The sequence below is a fragment of the Octopus sinensis genome, linkage group LG4 (assembly GCF_006345805.1).
Source record: "Octopus sinensis linkage group LG4, ASM634580v1, whole genome shotgun sequence".
Taxonomy (NCBI): Eukaryota; Metazoa; Mollusca; class Cephalopoda; order Octopoda; family Octopodidae; genus Octopus; species Octopus sinensis.
In genome coordinates this window covers 141083976-141099402 of record NC_043000.1, presented here as the reverse complement: position 1 = coordinate 141099402, position 15427 = coordinate 141083976, and the positions used below count along the sequence as shown (strand labels likewise).

Sequence of the window (15427 nt, the reverse complement as noted above, 5' to 3'; positions counted from 1 at the left end):
GAATAATGCAAGTGGTACTGCTATTATCATTAACATCTAATTGTAGCTATTTATATAGTTTTGTTGATATTTCAGGCTTGCATCATCATCGTCGTCGTCATCATCATCGTTGTCATCATCATAGTTAACATAATTATCATCGCCACCCCCACTGCTGTCATTATTGTCATCAGTATTGTCATCAGCATCATTTATTATAAAACAGCAAATTACTATAAAACCTATGTTAATAATTTAGAACAAAAATTTGTGATTATGTTTTTGTTTGGTACAGCTTTTGTAGTTATTAATGTTGTTATTATTATTATTATTATTATTATTATTATCAAAGATGCTGAAAATTTCATTTGAGTGTAGAGAGAAAGAGAAAGGGCAATTATGTCGTTGATCACAGAGTAAAGTCCTTCCGTCAAGAATTAGTTAACTTTCTAGATAACAGAGATAAACAGAACAAGCAAGGGCTAGATAGAAGTGTGTGTGTGTGTTCATGGCGGGGGTGGGGGAGAAAGACAAAGTGGGAGATGTGGAACAAGGAAAAGAGAGAGATAGCGATGTGTCATGATGTGGGCAGAAACGGCAAGTGAGGTGTAGTACGAAGACCACCTCGATGTTCGTTGGCACTTGCGGCAGAAACGGAAGACACCACTATTTAACAATCTTTATTAATTTGATAAAGATAAGCTTGAAATCCATATCAGTTAAAAAAAAAAGCAGCAAAAACAACAAAAAAATCAGTAAACACAATAATATAAAATATAAAATATAAAGGAAAACTGAAATTAAAATTCATATAAAAAAACCCCTGCTGTGTTTCAGCTCAATATTTATGATTGCATTGCAGTGTTGCAAAAGCAAGGGGTAAGGAGTGAAGGAAATGCTGTGTATGTTCAGTTATTATTCTATTATTATTCAATGAGAACTTTTCTCCATAAAGTTGGATGATAAGAAGAAAAACGAAAAAATATCTAAAAGAAAAAATATATATATAATGTAATGTCATCCTGACATTGAGATAAAAAAAAAAGATATTTTATATCATGAAATCTTAAAGCAAACACTCTCAGCATAAATTCGTTCAGTTTGTTGTTGTTGTTGTTGTGGTGTTGTTGTTGTTGTTCTTCTTCTTCTTTTTCATTATCCGCTTCCTCATTTTCTTCTTCTCATCCCCCTCCTCTTCCGCCTCCTCCTCCTCCTGACAACCACCACCACCATCATCATCATCATCATCATCATCATCTCCTCTTCATCACAGGTTTTGTTGGAGCTCCTGGAGTCTTGCATGAGTAGCAGGCTTACTACCGCAAGCCTATGATACCATGCTATCTATTCTTTTCAGCTATCTAATACTTTCCTGATTATTCTGGCTGTGCCAAAGAGGCAAACTTTTTGTAACAGTTCTACTGAGTACACTGTTCCAATTTCTTTTATATTCTGCTTGATGTCTTCTGATACTGTTCCCAAAGACCCAACAATAATTGATACTATCTTCACCTTCTTCATTTTCCATAGCTGGGCAATTTCGTACTTAAGAGGGTTGTATCTGTCTATCTTTACATCTTCCTTCTTGACTTAGTCATGGGTCAAAGGGGCATGCAACATCAACTATATAGCATATGTGGTGCACCTTGTCCACCACCATTAGGTCTGGTCTGTTATTATTTTTATTATTATTATCATCGTCGTCATTGTTATTATTATTATTATTATCATTATTATTATTGTTATTATTATTGAGTGAGAGAGCAGTGCATGTCATCAAAATGACACTGGGGTAAAATATACGAAGCTCAGTATACCCATCATAGCTACTCGTCTGATAAAGGTACACGAGGAACATGCATCACAACCATATGTGTGTGACAGTGATCTCATATAATAAATAGTGCATGACTTTGCAAGTGGGGCCCAGTTAGAATTTTCTTCAGGTTGAGTAGCCTATTCCACTCAAAAGGTCCCTGAATAGGGTTTGTTTTAAGGATGATGAACAAAACATTCATGTTTCCAGAGGGAAATTATTCAAACCCCAAAGAATTCTTCTCAACATATGGCTATGATGCTTCCCCACTACTTCTGCTCGTGATCAGAGATGCACATATCACCAGCCTCTAAGGGACATGCTCAACTGGTTATGGTCAAACAACTGACAAGCAAATCTGTGATATTGAGCAGAATATTTACAATAGCTCAACTTTTATACCAAGACAAAGCAATGTACTTGATAAAACTTCCAATCAGTTAAGATCAGAAGCCATGAGAGCCACTGCCTGATACTGCATCAGGGCATTACTACTACTACTACTACTACTATCACTACCACCACCACCACCACAAGTACCACCATCACCACAAATATTTGTCTTGCCAAGCCAGTAAGAGCATGTTTAAGTGATTGTTCATCCTACTGGAAATAACAGTAAAATATCCATCAAATAGTGAAGGTGCATGGTTCAGTGGTAAGAGCATCGAGCTTACAATCGTGAGGTTGTGAATTCGATTTCCAGACCAGGCTGCATGTTGTGTTCTAGAGCAAGACACTTTTTTTCACATAGCTTCAGTTCACTCAGTTGCAGAAATGAGTTGTGACATCACTGATGCCAAGCTGTATCGGCCTTTGCCTTTCCCTTGGATAACACTGGTGGTGTGGAGAGGAGAGGGGAGGCTGGTATGCATGGGCGACTGCTGGTCTTCTATAAAAGCAACCCCCGGTTGTGCATTCGCTGGTGAGGCAACTTTCTGCCCAGATTTGTAACGCAAAGGGGAACCTCTTAGGTGCACCCATGGTCATTCGTCACTGACAGAGTTGTTTATAATTTATTGTTTATCCATCAAAATTACACCATATAGTCTTGAACAAGAAAACCAGGTGAGATACACAGGAGAATGTACTTTTAGATACAAAATATCCTAAAGAAAGAAAACTAGTTATGGCAGGAGTATGTTTCACCAAAAGTCTGTTAGATCAAGGCTGACCTGGAGCTAAAAATACGGTCACAATAAGAAGGACGTACATACTGGTATGTTTGCTTGGTTATATCTGTATGGATTCTTATGCATTCAAACAAACAAAGATGTTCCTGATATGTCTTACTCGTGCTTATAATTATACAACTGACCATCTCAGAGGAGATATTTCTGGATTGTTTTAATATATGAATTAAAACTATGCAGTACAACATAATACTGAAATGTTACTCTTTCATAAAACACCACCAAAAATAACAATTTAATTAGTTAAGTTATTGAAGACACAAAACAGAAACAGCTGTTCCATATCAAATTCTTTAAAAGTTCTAACCATTTATCTTAATGTTGGCTGAAACAATTTTTTGTTGTTTTTTGTTTTGTTGTCGCCTTGAAGATATTCTAATGGCAGCTATTTGATAATCAACTAACACAATATCATTGCAGATATTTTGTTTCTGATTAACATTAGCTATTGGTATGTTTCATTTCTCATATGCAATGGTAAATCACGAAAAGAAGGAAGTAGAGAATGAAAATGGTGAAAACGTAATTATAGGAAATGGAAGAAAGGAAGTAATTTTGGAAGATGATAGTAAAGAAATAAAGAAATAAAGACAGTAAGGATTATTGAATAAAAATAAATGAAAATGAATAATATAATAAACTACAGGGAAAGTGAAACAATCTTGAAAATGAAAGAAGGAAAAAGGAAGAAATATGAGTAAAAATGTACTTTTACAGTTTTGAATTGACCGAAAGTTATCTGTTACGTTAGATCTATGTTTGTGTTGTATGGAAGTGATTTGATAATAGGGTTTGGTTCCAGTTGGAAAGCCTCTGCCAATTAATAAAACAACTATGATTTAGTAATCCAATTATTCTGCAATATATTTGTTAAACAGCAGTTAAGTGAGTATCAGCATATTTAATTTTGAGCACATTAAAATGTCTATAGAGAATAAAGTATGCAACCCTTATGCAAAATTTTTATTTTGTTCTCATGTACGGATCCCAATTTTATGTATGGAAATTAATTACTTAGACCAATGTTACAATGTTTTATAATAAAAATTATAGAGGACATTGAATTGGCAGGGTTATTAGAGCACCGGATAAAACTGCTTAGCAGTATTTACTTGTGGTTCTTTAGCTTCATCATCATCATTTGACATCTGCTTTCCGTGCTGGCATGGGTTGGGCATAGGTTGGCTATTACTTATTCTATCAATCTTTTTTGCTGAGCTGCTAGATAAAAGCACCACCATCAGTTGTCAAGCAATATATATATATATATATATATATATATATATATATATATATACACACGATGGGCTTCTTTCAGTTTCCATCAACAAAATCCACTCACAATGCTTTGGTTGGCCCTAGGTTATAGTAGAAGACACTCACCCAAGGTGCCACACAGTGGGACTGAACCTAGGACAATGTGGTTGGTAAGCAAGCTACTTGCCACACAGCCACTCCTGTGATGATAATAATAATAAATACAATATAATTTTATATACATATATGTATAGAGAGATGAGAGAGAACCATATTCACACACATACATAGATATATTCATACATATATAGGCATTGCTATTTGGTTGAGAAACTTGCATCTTTTTCTCCATTAAAATCATCACAATGAACGTGCTATGGGTTAGCACCTTGGGTAAGTGTCTTCTGCCATTGCCCCAGGCCAACCAAAACTTTGTGAATGGATTTGATAGACTGAAACTGAGGGACGTCTGTCATATATCTGTGTATATATGTACATGTGTGTGCATGAGTGTATTTGTGGCTGTGTGTACTGTTGTTTTCATTTCACAAGATGGTTGTAAATGAGCCTCACCATCATACAAGCGCTGCTGTTCAATCCCATTCTTCTGGGAAAAATATGTCAGACCATGGGGTAATAATACCTTGCCTGTGAAAGATGTGAGCTGGTTACATGAAAGGCATGTGAAAGGCATTCATCCTTAGAAAAATCTGTATCATCATATTCTACATGAGTATGGAAATAATTATTATCACATACACACACATGGAAAAACATCAATTTACGGCAACTAATTTATTATCAGCTTGTTATCATTTCATTTTAAATATCCTGAAAATCACAAATAAATTGTATATATATATATGTGTATGTGTAGTTTTAAATGCATATGTGTATATGTCTGGTAGTTAATAATCTGTTTATGTTATCTAATAAATTATCTAGAATATTAGATATATAGAACTGTAAATTAATTTAGTAAATATCTAATAGCATATAGGATAATCAAAATAAATCTAAATTTTAATTCTGAACAGCTCTTAATTTTTGTAATTTTAAAAATCTGAACCAATTAAAAATTCCATAATAATATGTGGCCTGTTTGCCTCATCAATACACAACACAAGAAACTCATTACTCCTATTGGCAAAACAAATTATGCAGAAAACATGCAAATGATATTTTCTGAGTCCACGTGTACACATTTTTAGATATCATAAGTGAAATATATCAAGTTTGTAAGTGAGTATACATATATAAACATGCAGATATGTATCTTTTTCTCTCTTTCTCCCCCTCTCTCTTACTCACTCTATATCTATATATCTAGCCTTCTATCAATATACATATATATATAATAGGCTCAGTAGTGGCAGTGTGGTAAGTAGCTTGCTTACCAACCAAATGGTTCCGGGTTCAGTTGCACTGTGTGGCACCTTGGGCAAGTGTCTTCTACTATAGCCTCTGGTCGACCAAAGCCTTGTGAGTAGATTTGGTAGATGGAAACTGAAAGAAGCCCATCATATATATATATATATGTTTGTGTGGCCGTTTTTGTTGTCTCACCAGACGCCAGTGCGTTTACATCCCCATAACTTAGTGGCTTGGCAAAAGAGGCCAATAGAATAAGTACTAGGCTTACAAAGAATAAGTCCTGGGGTCAATCTGCTTGACTAAAGGTGGTGCTCCAGTATGGCTGGAGTCAAATGACTGAAACAAATAAAAGAATAAATGAATACTAATGAAAAGAAGTAGCGATTCTTCCTGAGTAATAGGCTCATTAGGTCGGTTTCCAGATCCTGTGATGTATACTACAGTAGTAGTAGTAGTAGTAGTTACTGTTGTTGTTGTTGTTCATCTGCAGCTGAGCTCTGATTGAGAATATCTATGATCCAAAATGTTTCTATCACAACCATCTTCTAGTTTATCATTAGACTGTAGAATGATCTGTGGGGTGTTTGGTTGATAATTTTAGCAAGTCCTGCTGGATTGCATTGGTGTATTTCAATGCTTTCAGCAGTAGAAGTACAATAAAATTTACAAATATTTAAGAAGTTATTAGTTCTGAGTTCAATTTTTAACTTTCTACAATCCTCCAATGACCTTGTGTGGATAAGTTTTATCTGTCATTGACTGAAGTTAATAAAAAATTTGAAAGAAATAAAATCTCTAAGAACCTTTATGATGCAAAATGGATTAGCACTTTTTTATATAATACATAGAACTATTAACTTTAGAAAAGTTAGAGAGATCCAGTACGAGGATTTTAGCCATAGAATACCTTATCCTAGAATTGTTCTTGTACATGTGCTCACAATGAATGTGTGCATGAATGTTAAAAGAGAGAGAACAATTCTTGCTAAGAAATAGTTTGAAGCTGTGGGATGACGTCAGCAGCTGGGGAGCTGACCAGAACTTGGGGCTGACTAGAAGAGGAAGAGGCAGGAGTGATGCGCACGCAAGCAGGGAAGCATTGGACCTTTTCAATCGGAGTAGCTGACAGAACTGGACGTGTGAGCGCTTTGTCAAGGTAGGGGAAAAGCAGCTGCTATTTCTAGCGTTTGGGTTGGGCCACGTGGAAGGGTGCATTACTGATGGAGAGAAGATAGGTCTCCTTATTTCAAATTTCCCGCATACACCACAGAAGCAAACTATAGTTAGTTGAAAGTAAAGAATAGATTTAATAAAATCACATGATGACTATGTGTCTCAAAATATGGAGAAGTAATCAGTTTATAAATGAATGTAAAGTAACCTATTTCTTTATTACCCACAAGGGGCTAAACACAGAGCGGACAAACAAGGACAGACATAGGTATTAAGTCGATTACATCGACCCCAGTGCATAACTGGTACTTAATTTATCGACCCCGAAAGGATGAAGGGCAAAGTCGACCTCGGCGGAATTTGAACTCACAACGTAACGCAGACGAAATACCACTAAGCATTTCGCCCAGCGTGCTAATGTTTCTGCCAGCTCGCCTGTAAAGTAACCATTGAATTAATACTTTCAGTTGCGTTTATTTTCTATAATAATTGTTCCAAGAAATTTAGTTGTAGAGTTTGTTTTCTTTTCTAATTGATATCTCTTCTAATATATTTTATATGATTTGAAAATGAAAGGGAAAAAGTTACTGTTTTATTTATATTTTCAATTAAATAGATTGTGTATTTCTTTTTTTTCTGAGACTCCTTTGATGAAAGATAAACCTTGAAGCAAACTTCAGTAAAAGCCAACCTTCAATACAAAAGCTTTTAATTTTCTTTTTAAGTTAAATTTCACATTATGTAGAATTTTTAAAATATTGAAATAAAAATACACAGCAAGATCTTGAATCTAACAACTTATAATAAATAAAATTACTTTCAAAATTGTGAAAATGGCTTTAGATAATTAAAGTAACATGTTAATTTATGAATGCTTTCTCCATATTGACAATTACTGGACTGCATTGATGCAGGTAGGGAAAAGGATTTTTCAGATAAGTTACATTTCAGAACCTCATACCATCATCCCTATGGCATAGAACAAGTTGGATATTTTCTCTGAAACAAACAAATAGGTAAATATACATAACTTCAAGGCACAATATAATACTTGGTTCTGAATTAAATCCATGATGCTCTTACTTATTCTGGGATTTAAAATATTTAATTTTGAATAAATGGCTTCGACCACAAATTCCTCTAAATAATATAAATAATAGAATTCTTAAGATTACAAAAAAAAATATATTGAAACAAAAGAACTCAATTAACTTTATAACGAATAAAATACTTCATGACAGAAAATATTTGTAAGTGTTTTGACTGAAAATAAATGGCAAAACATGCACCTTCTTTACAAAAACTACAAAAGAAAGGAAAAGTCAGAAAATTTAAGAAGATATGTATGTTGCTTGTGAGTGTGTGTGCATGAGTGAACATCTGTTTGTGTATGTATATGTATATCTATCTATAAGTATGTATATTTATTTATATTAAGGGCATTACTACTAGTTTTGACTTTAAGATTCCCTAATAGCATGAGGCATTTATGTGTAGTAATGCCCTTAATATAAATATATATATTTAAAGAGAATAATTAGAAGTTTTCACACTGACTACTTGATAAATTTTTATAAAGAATTTATCCTATTTTAAATTTTAGAAGCATATATATGTGTGTGTGTGTGTGAGTGTGTGTATACATACACACAAACATGCATGCACACACAAACACATATATGCGCATAAGTATACATGCATGTATGTGTAGACAGACAGACAGATAGACAGATAGATAGATAGGTAGACAGAGGGACTGACAGACAGTAGAGCTGTGAGAAAAGTAAGTAAAGAAAACTGAAGAAACTTAGTAAATAATGAAATAAAATTCAAATAGAAAAGTAAAATGACTAGAAGGGAAGAAAATAAAAATTGAATGAAATAAAACGAAATAAAAGTGATAATGAAAATAAAATAAACAAGTACAAAAAAGACTTCAACTGGTTGAGTAAGAGGTTTCATGCTTCATCTGCTGTAGAGATTTTATTTAATTAATCATTGATTTATTATGAAAACACAAAATTCTGAAAAATGAGATGCAATTTCAAGGTAAATTGGCAACAAAAGTGATGTGGTTACAACCAGCAGTCAAAGCTCTGGCATAGTCTTGGCTTACTCAAAGCTTATTGCTTTTTTTATAGCACTGGTTATAAAAACATTAGGTTTTTTTTTTTTTTTGCTTCTACCTGTCTCTTTACACAGACATAAAAACCTGATGTTTCAGGGAAGAAGAACAAGTTTTTAATAGCTGTAACTTTCTTAATGATATCAACGTTTTCCAGAACAATGAAGTTGCTATTAATGATCATGATGTCCATGATGTCTTGCATCAAAAGGAGGTTATATATGGAGTTGAAGAAAGAACGAGACTGTGTAATTGCACATACATGCATTTCTTTAAAGCAGGTATGGGCAATTTCCTGTGAGGAGCCAGTCACATGAGACATGGCTCATTATCAAGTCACTAAAAATATTCAAGGTAATTTTTTTGGTGAAACTCCAGTTTCAGACCCTGGCACACAAATGGTAAAAAAATAGTGTAATATGTGTAAAAAAAGTGGAGGCACAATGGCCCAGTGGTTAGGGCAGCAGACTCATGGTCGGAGGATCGCAGTTTCAATTCCTAGACTGGGCATTGTGTGTGTTTATTGAGCAAAAACACCTAAAGCTCCACGAGGCTGTGGCAGGGGGTGGTGCCGACCCCCGCTGTACTCTTTCACCTCAACTTTTTCTCAATCTTTCTTCCTATTTCTTGCGTAATGCTGTGATGGACTGGCATCCCGTCCAGATGGGGGGAACACATACACCACAGAAACTGGGCCCATGAGCCTGGCTAGACTTGAAAAGGGTGTATAAATAGATAAAAAATAATGTGTAAAACAACATGTAGTAGACGAATATGAAGAAAAAGTTTGTGCCAACAAATGGAAAAGTGGTGAGAGAGGACTTGGAACATTCTCGATGTGAATTTTCTGAGTTCTCTCCCTACACCCCACTTCATCAGCACGCATATTTTTCCCTTCATATTTGTTTACTACATGTTGTTTTACATATGTTACACTATATTTTTTACCATTTTTCTTTTTTTGCCTAGTTCTGAAACTGAAGTTTAACCATTTTTTTTTATTAGCTGTCCATTCAGAAAGTCTCATGAGCTGCAGGTTGTTCATGGCTGCTTTAAAGTGTAACAAATGTGAAGCTTAATGGTTATAATTTGGATTTAAAGCCAGAATATCTTTATGTCTTCAGTAGTGTAATACTGATTCTTTTTCATATTTGTTCTGAGTATATGCAATTGTACATAGGTGCAGGAGTGGCTGTGTGGTAAGTAGCTTGCTTACGAACCACATGGTTCCGGGTTCAGTCCCACTGAGTGGCACCTAGGGCAAGTGTCTTCTACTATAGCCTCAGGCTAACCAAAGCCTTGTGAGTGGATTTGGTAGACGGAAACTGAAAGAAGCCCGTCGTATATATGTATATATATATATATGTGTGTGCGTTTGTTTATGTGTCTGTGTTTGTCCCCCTAGCATTGCTTGACAACCGATGCTGGTGTGTTTATGTCCCCGTCACTTAGCGGTTCAGCAAAAGAGACCGATAGAATAAGTACTGGGCTTACAAAGAATAAGTCCCGGGGTCGAGTTGCTCGATTTAAGGCAGTGCTCCAGCATGGCCGCAGTCAAGTGACTGAAACAAGTAAAAGAGTAAAAGAGATTACAAGTACATTAATCTTTTTATTTTTTACTTATTTCATTCATTAGACTGTGGCCATGCTGGGGCATTGCCTTGAAGAAATTTTTTAGTCAAATGAATATGTTCCTTTTTGTTTTAAAGCTGGTTTTTAAAGCCTGGTACTTATTCTATCAGTCTCCTTTGTCAAACCACTAAGTTCTAGGCAATGTAAACACATCAACACCGGTTGTCAAGCAGTAGGGACAAACTCAAACAGGCACACACATACACACCACACACACACATACATGCACAAACACACACACATGTATATATGATGGGCTTCCCTCAGCTTTCATCTACCAAATCCACTCATAAGGCTTTGATCAACTCAGATTATTGCAAAAGGGACCATGCAGTGGGACTGAACCCAGAACCATTTGGTTGGGAAGCAAGCTTTTTTACCAGAGCTACACCTGCACCTATATGTTAAACTAACATCAAACTTATAATAACCTTTCAGGCACTGTACCATTATACCTATAATTCTATTGTCACCATCATTTCAATTGCGATTTTGGTCCATGCTAGTATGAATTAGACAGGACTTCTTGAGCAAGTTTCTAAGGCTCAAACCTTTATTTATTTTTTAGTAAGGACCTTTCTTCCATATCTTTGCACAATTAACTGGTAAGCTGCAAAGGTTTTCATTTATGTGGGACAGACAAATTCACTGTTGCCCAGTTTCAATATAAAGCAAGCACATGTGGACATACAGACACACATACACAGTCATGAATACTTTTGCATCTTCCCTTCCAGAAACATTCAATTTTCTTTGACCGTGAGATCTAAATGGCCAAATTGTATCTCAGGTTCAGATGGAAGCAACTTAGCTGTAATTAACCATGAAGAGGTATCTGGAAAAGTGCTTGTAACAGGATGAGAGGTCCCAACACTGGATGGGTGCAGCTCGCATCCTTTACATAAAATATTAATCGAAGAAAGAGTCAAGACTTCCGATTAACTTCAACAGTATAAATAATTATTTCTTGATCTGCAATATATACATTTCTTCTTTCTGGGTGAATCGGCAGCCTAGGAGCTTATCACAGTAGTCAAGTGGAGTGGGCTAAATCCTGTCCATTCAAGCATAGCAGAGATACGCCATGAGATAGCAGCTTGAGAGAGGTGCTAAAACACGTCTGTCTTGTTCAGCTGCTGGCGTTCAAGAGAGCGATACGAGGGAATTTCACTGCTGCTAGTTTTCTGTGCATGTGCATGAGGGAACTTCAGGCGGGCCTCCCGGAAGAATCCAACCCTGCATATGCATGCTGGAAATTTCCAAGATAGCGTCACTACATGCTCAAGCAGACGCTGTGTAAATAGCTTTCAAGGCTTTTGTTGATTATGTGTAAACCTGTTTTAATCAAGTAAGTTTTCAGGAGCCTAAAAAGACTGTGAATAAAGTATTCATGAGATTTCTGGATTTTTTTTTACTCATCTGTTACATGCATTCTCAAGCTTTTATATAACTTGAATATTCCATTTTGTCTCACCCACTGGAAATTTAATGATTCCTTCGTTTGTATTGAGATTACATTTTCCATCAACATTTTTGATTTTTCTGACAGTTGGCGTCAATTTACAGTTGGTCTGTTTATTTTGGGGGATTAGTCACATCTTCATTAATTCTAGCTCAGCAGATTTCTGTATTTCCACAGGATAATTATTTGCAGCTACTGTGTTAGATGATACAAAGACTGTTATAAATTACCTTAATGTTGGGCATATTAAGTTTATTTAAAAACCATTTGAACTAATCTTTCTTAGCCATCAGAAATTGTACACCCACTCATTCTGCAAATCATCATACAAACTTTTAGCTTTCTCTTGAACAACCGTCATGTATATAGGCATGCACACACACACACATACAAACCCATTGATGAATATAGCTGCTTCCTTCTATTCTAAGTAAACACACACTCATACAAACATGCATACACACAGACATAAAACTAATTCTCAGACAGACACAGAGTAGACCTTGGGATGAGAGGAGAAGTCACTAAGACACTGAAATAGTTGTGAATAGCGACAAAAGAGCTTTCATTTAACAAACAGATGACTGACTATTTAGCCTGCATGTAAAACAATCGATTAGTTCGTTGGTTAAATATTTAACCAAGTGACTAACCATAAAGAAGTGGAATTGAACCTGAGCAATAATGACTCTTCCAAGGCATACGCGCACGCACACACACACACACACACACACACAAAATTCATGAAAAATAAACAAAAGACGAAGACAGGTGGTGTAGAAAACAAACAGATGTATTAGTATAACGGTCAGGAATAGAAAAAGTCTTTAACGTTTCAAGCCTATGCTCTTCCACAGAAAGAAACAAGGAGAGAAAAAAATGTGTGTAGTGGCAACCAATCTATCATGCTGATATATGTATATATATATATATATATATATATATATATATATATATATAATTTAAAAATAGGATAAAATCTTTTTAAGAATTTATCAAGTAGTCAGCGTGAAAAACCTCATAAGAGAAAAATTATTAATTATTCCCTTTAAATAGATTTATATTAAGGGCATTACTATACAAAAATGCCTCATGCTATGAGGGACTGTTAAAATCAAAACTACCATAATAAACACATTTTACCAAACACTAGGGAATGCAACTCTCGAAGCGAGCAATCTTAAAAACAGATTCAGCTGCAGATCATATGATTTCATAATTAGTGCACAAATATATATATATATATTATAGTGGGGTAGGCTGGTTTATGTGGTTACCCTGGGTTTCTCACTCATAAGGGGAAACCCCATAAACCAGCCAACCCCACTATAGTATTAACTGCTCTACATCTTCGAGCATCTTTTAGAAGTCGTGGCACACTTGAAGCCTTACAAGAAATTGCAGGCATACTACACAGAAAATGCTAAGAAATATAATGCAAAATGTAAAGAAATACAGAAATAACTGAAAAAAGGGTATATACCTTTATTTTGCTCTGATGAGAAGTATGAACCTGGCATGTCTTGACAATCTCTTCAATGTTGGGACATATGTATGATAAGCAAGCACTCATTTCCTTGTCAATAGACAGAAGATTTGTTCACTTTTTGCACTTGATGTTGGGGAGAGTGGAAAATCCTTATTCACATAAATATGATGTTGAAAATTGTAGTAAAATGGCTAAAGCTTTTTGGATATTGACTGGTATTCTTCTCTGATTGAAATCCAAAATTTTTCAAACTAGATTCCTTATATTTAATCTTCAGTCCACCATTAGTGGATATAGCTGCTTCTTCTTCAGTTAATGTTAAACTAGCAACATCTGAAATATATGAATGGATTTTGAATCCAAGCATATTGTTCAGTGTTAAGTGATGGAAAATAATAATTTAATTTATTTTCCAAATTTGTCAAATGTTCAAGTATTAAAGAGAAGATATCATTTATGCAAGTTCTACTTATCATAGGAAACATTTCCAGATTACCCTCAGAAGCTCTTTTCTTCCAGATAAGTAGTTTTTTCTGAAATACTTTCATTTTATCAGTAGATGTCAAAACATTTTTTTTATTACCTTGCATGCTAGTATTCAAAATATATCAGCCAAATACACTAATCTGCTAATCCAAAATCTACATCGAAGGAGCTCACAAAAGTAGTTTTGTTTCATTTCTTAAAAAAACTTCAGTAGCTTTTGTTGTAGCTTATACATACAATTAAGTACTTTCCCCTTTGAAAGCCACTGTGTGCAAAAGCAGGATTTTGTGTTGTAAATCTATATCAATACAAAACTGTTCAAATAAATGTGACTTAACTGGTCTTGTTTTTATATAATTTACAATCTCAACAGCTTGATTCCAAACTTTTCTTAATTTGTCTCCTAATGTTTTTGCCATCAATGCTTCTCTATGAAGAAAGCAGTGAGTTATGATGACATTTTCCTTTTGATGTTTTACAAAAGATGTAAGGTTCTTAACACAGCCTACCATTGATGGAGCTCCATCTGTACAAATACCGACATACAACTTCCATGATATTTGCCATTTGCAATGGTAATTATTCAAAATGTTGGAAACATCTTTGCCTTTTATGGTCGCATTAAATTCTTACCAACTTAAACAAGAGGACCACCCAGAAGAGTTTCAGGTGATTTCAAAGTCGTCTGGAGGTCGTGGTTGAAGCCAATGGCGATTTTATTGAATAAATTTAGTCTTTAGTATTTCAAGATAATATTTTAATGTAATTTTGGTGAATATATGTTAAAATGAGATGTCAGTTTTATTTTCCTTATAGCATAGTTTAGACGAGTATATATTCACCTCACCCTGTATGTATATATATATATATATATATGTATGTATGTATCATCATCATCATCATCATCATCATTTAACGTCCGCTTTCCATGCTAGCATGGGTTGGACGGTTCAACTGGGGTCTGGGGAGCCCGAAAGCTACACCAGTCCAGTCAGATCTGGCAGTGTTTCTACAGCTGGATGCCCTTCCTAACGCCAACCACTCCGAGAGTGTAGTGGGTGATTTTATGTGCCACCGACACAGGTGCCAGACGAGGCTGGCAAACGGCCACGCTCGGATGGTGTTTTTTATGTGCCACCGACACAGGTGCCAGACGAGGCTGGCAGACGGCCACGCTCGGATGGTGTTTTTATGTGCCACCGACACAGGTGCCAGATGAGGCTGGCAAAACGGCCACGATCGGATGGTGCTTGTTACGTGCCCACAGCACGGAGGCCAGTCGATGCGGTACTGGCTACGGCCACGTTCGGATGGTTTTCTTGTGTGCCACGTGCCACCGGCACTGGTACCACAAGGATACAAATTCCATTGATGTTCATCTATTTTGATTTGTTTTGATTGATTTTCACTTGCCTCAACAGGTCTTCACAAGTGTCACAAG

General features: G+C 35.4%; 1 long non-coding RNA gene across 1 annotated transcript; it reads left to right on the top strand.

Annotated features, from left to right (window-relative positions):
• Positions 1-1811: 1811 nt before the first annotated feature.
• On the top strand, positions 1812-14737 carry LOC118763290. Its single transcript, XR_004999041.1, has 3 exons — positions 1812-1951; positions 9640-9642; positions 14727-14737. It is a non-coding gene; the product is annotated as an uncharacterized LOC118763290 (long non-coding RNA).
• Positions 14738-15427: the final 690 nt, after the last annotated feature.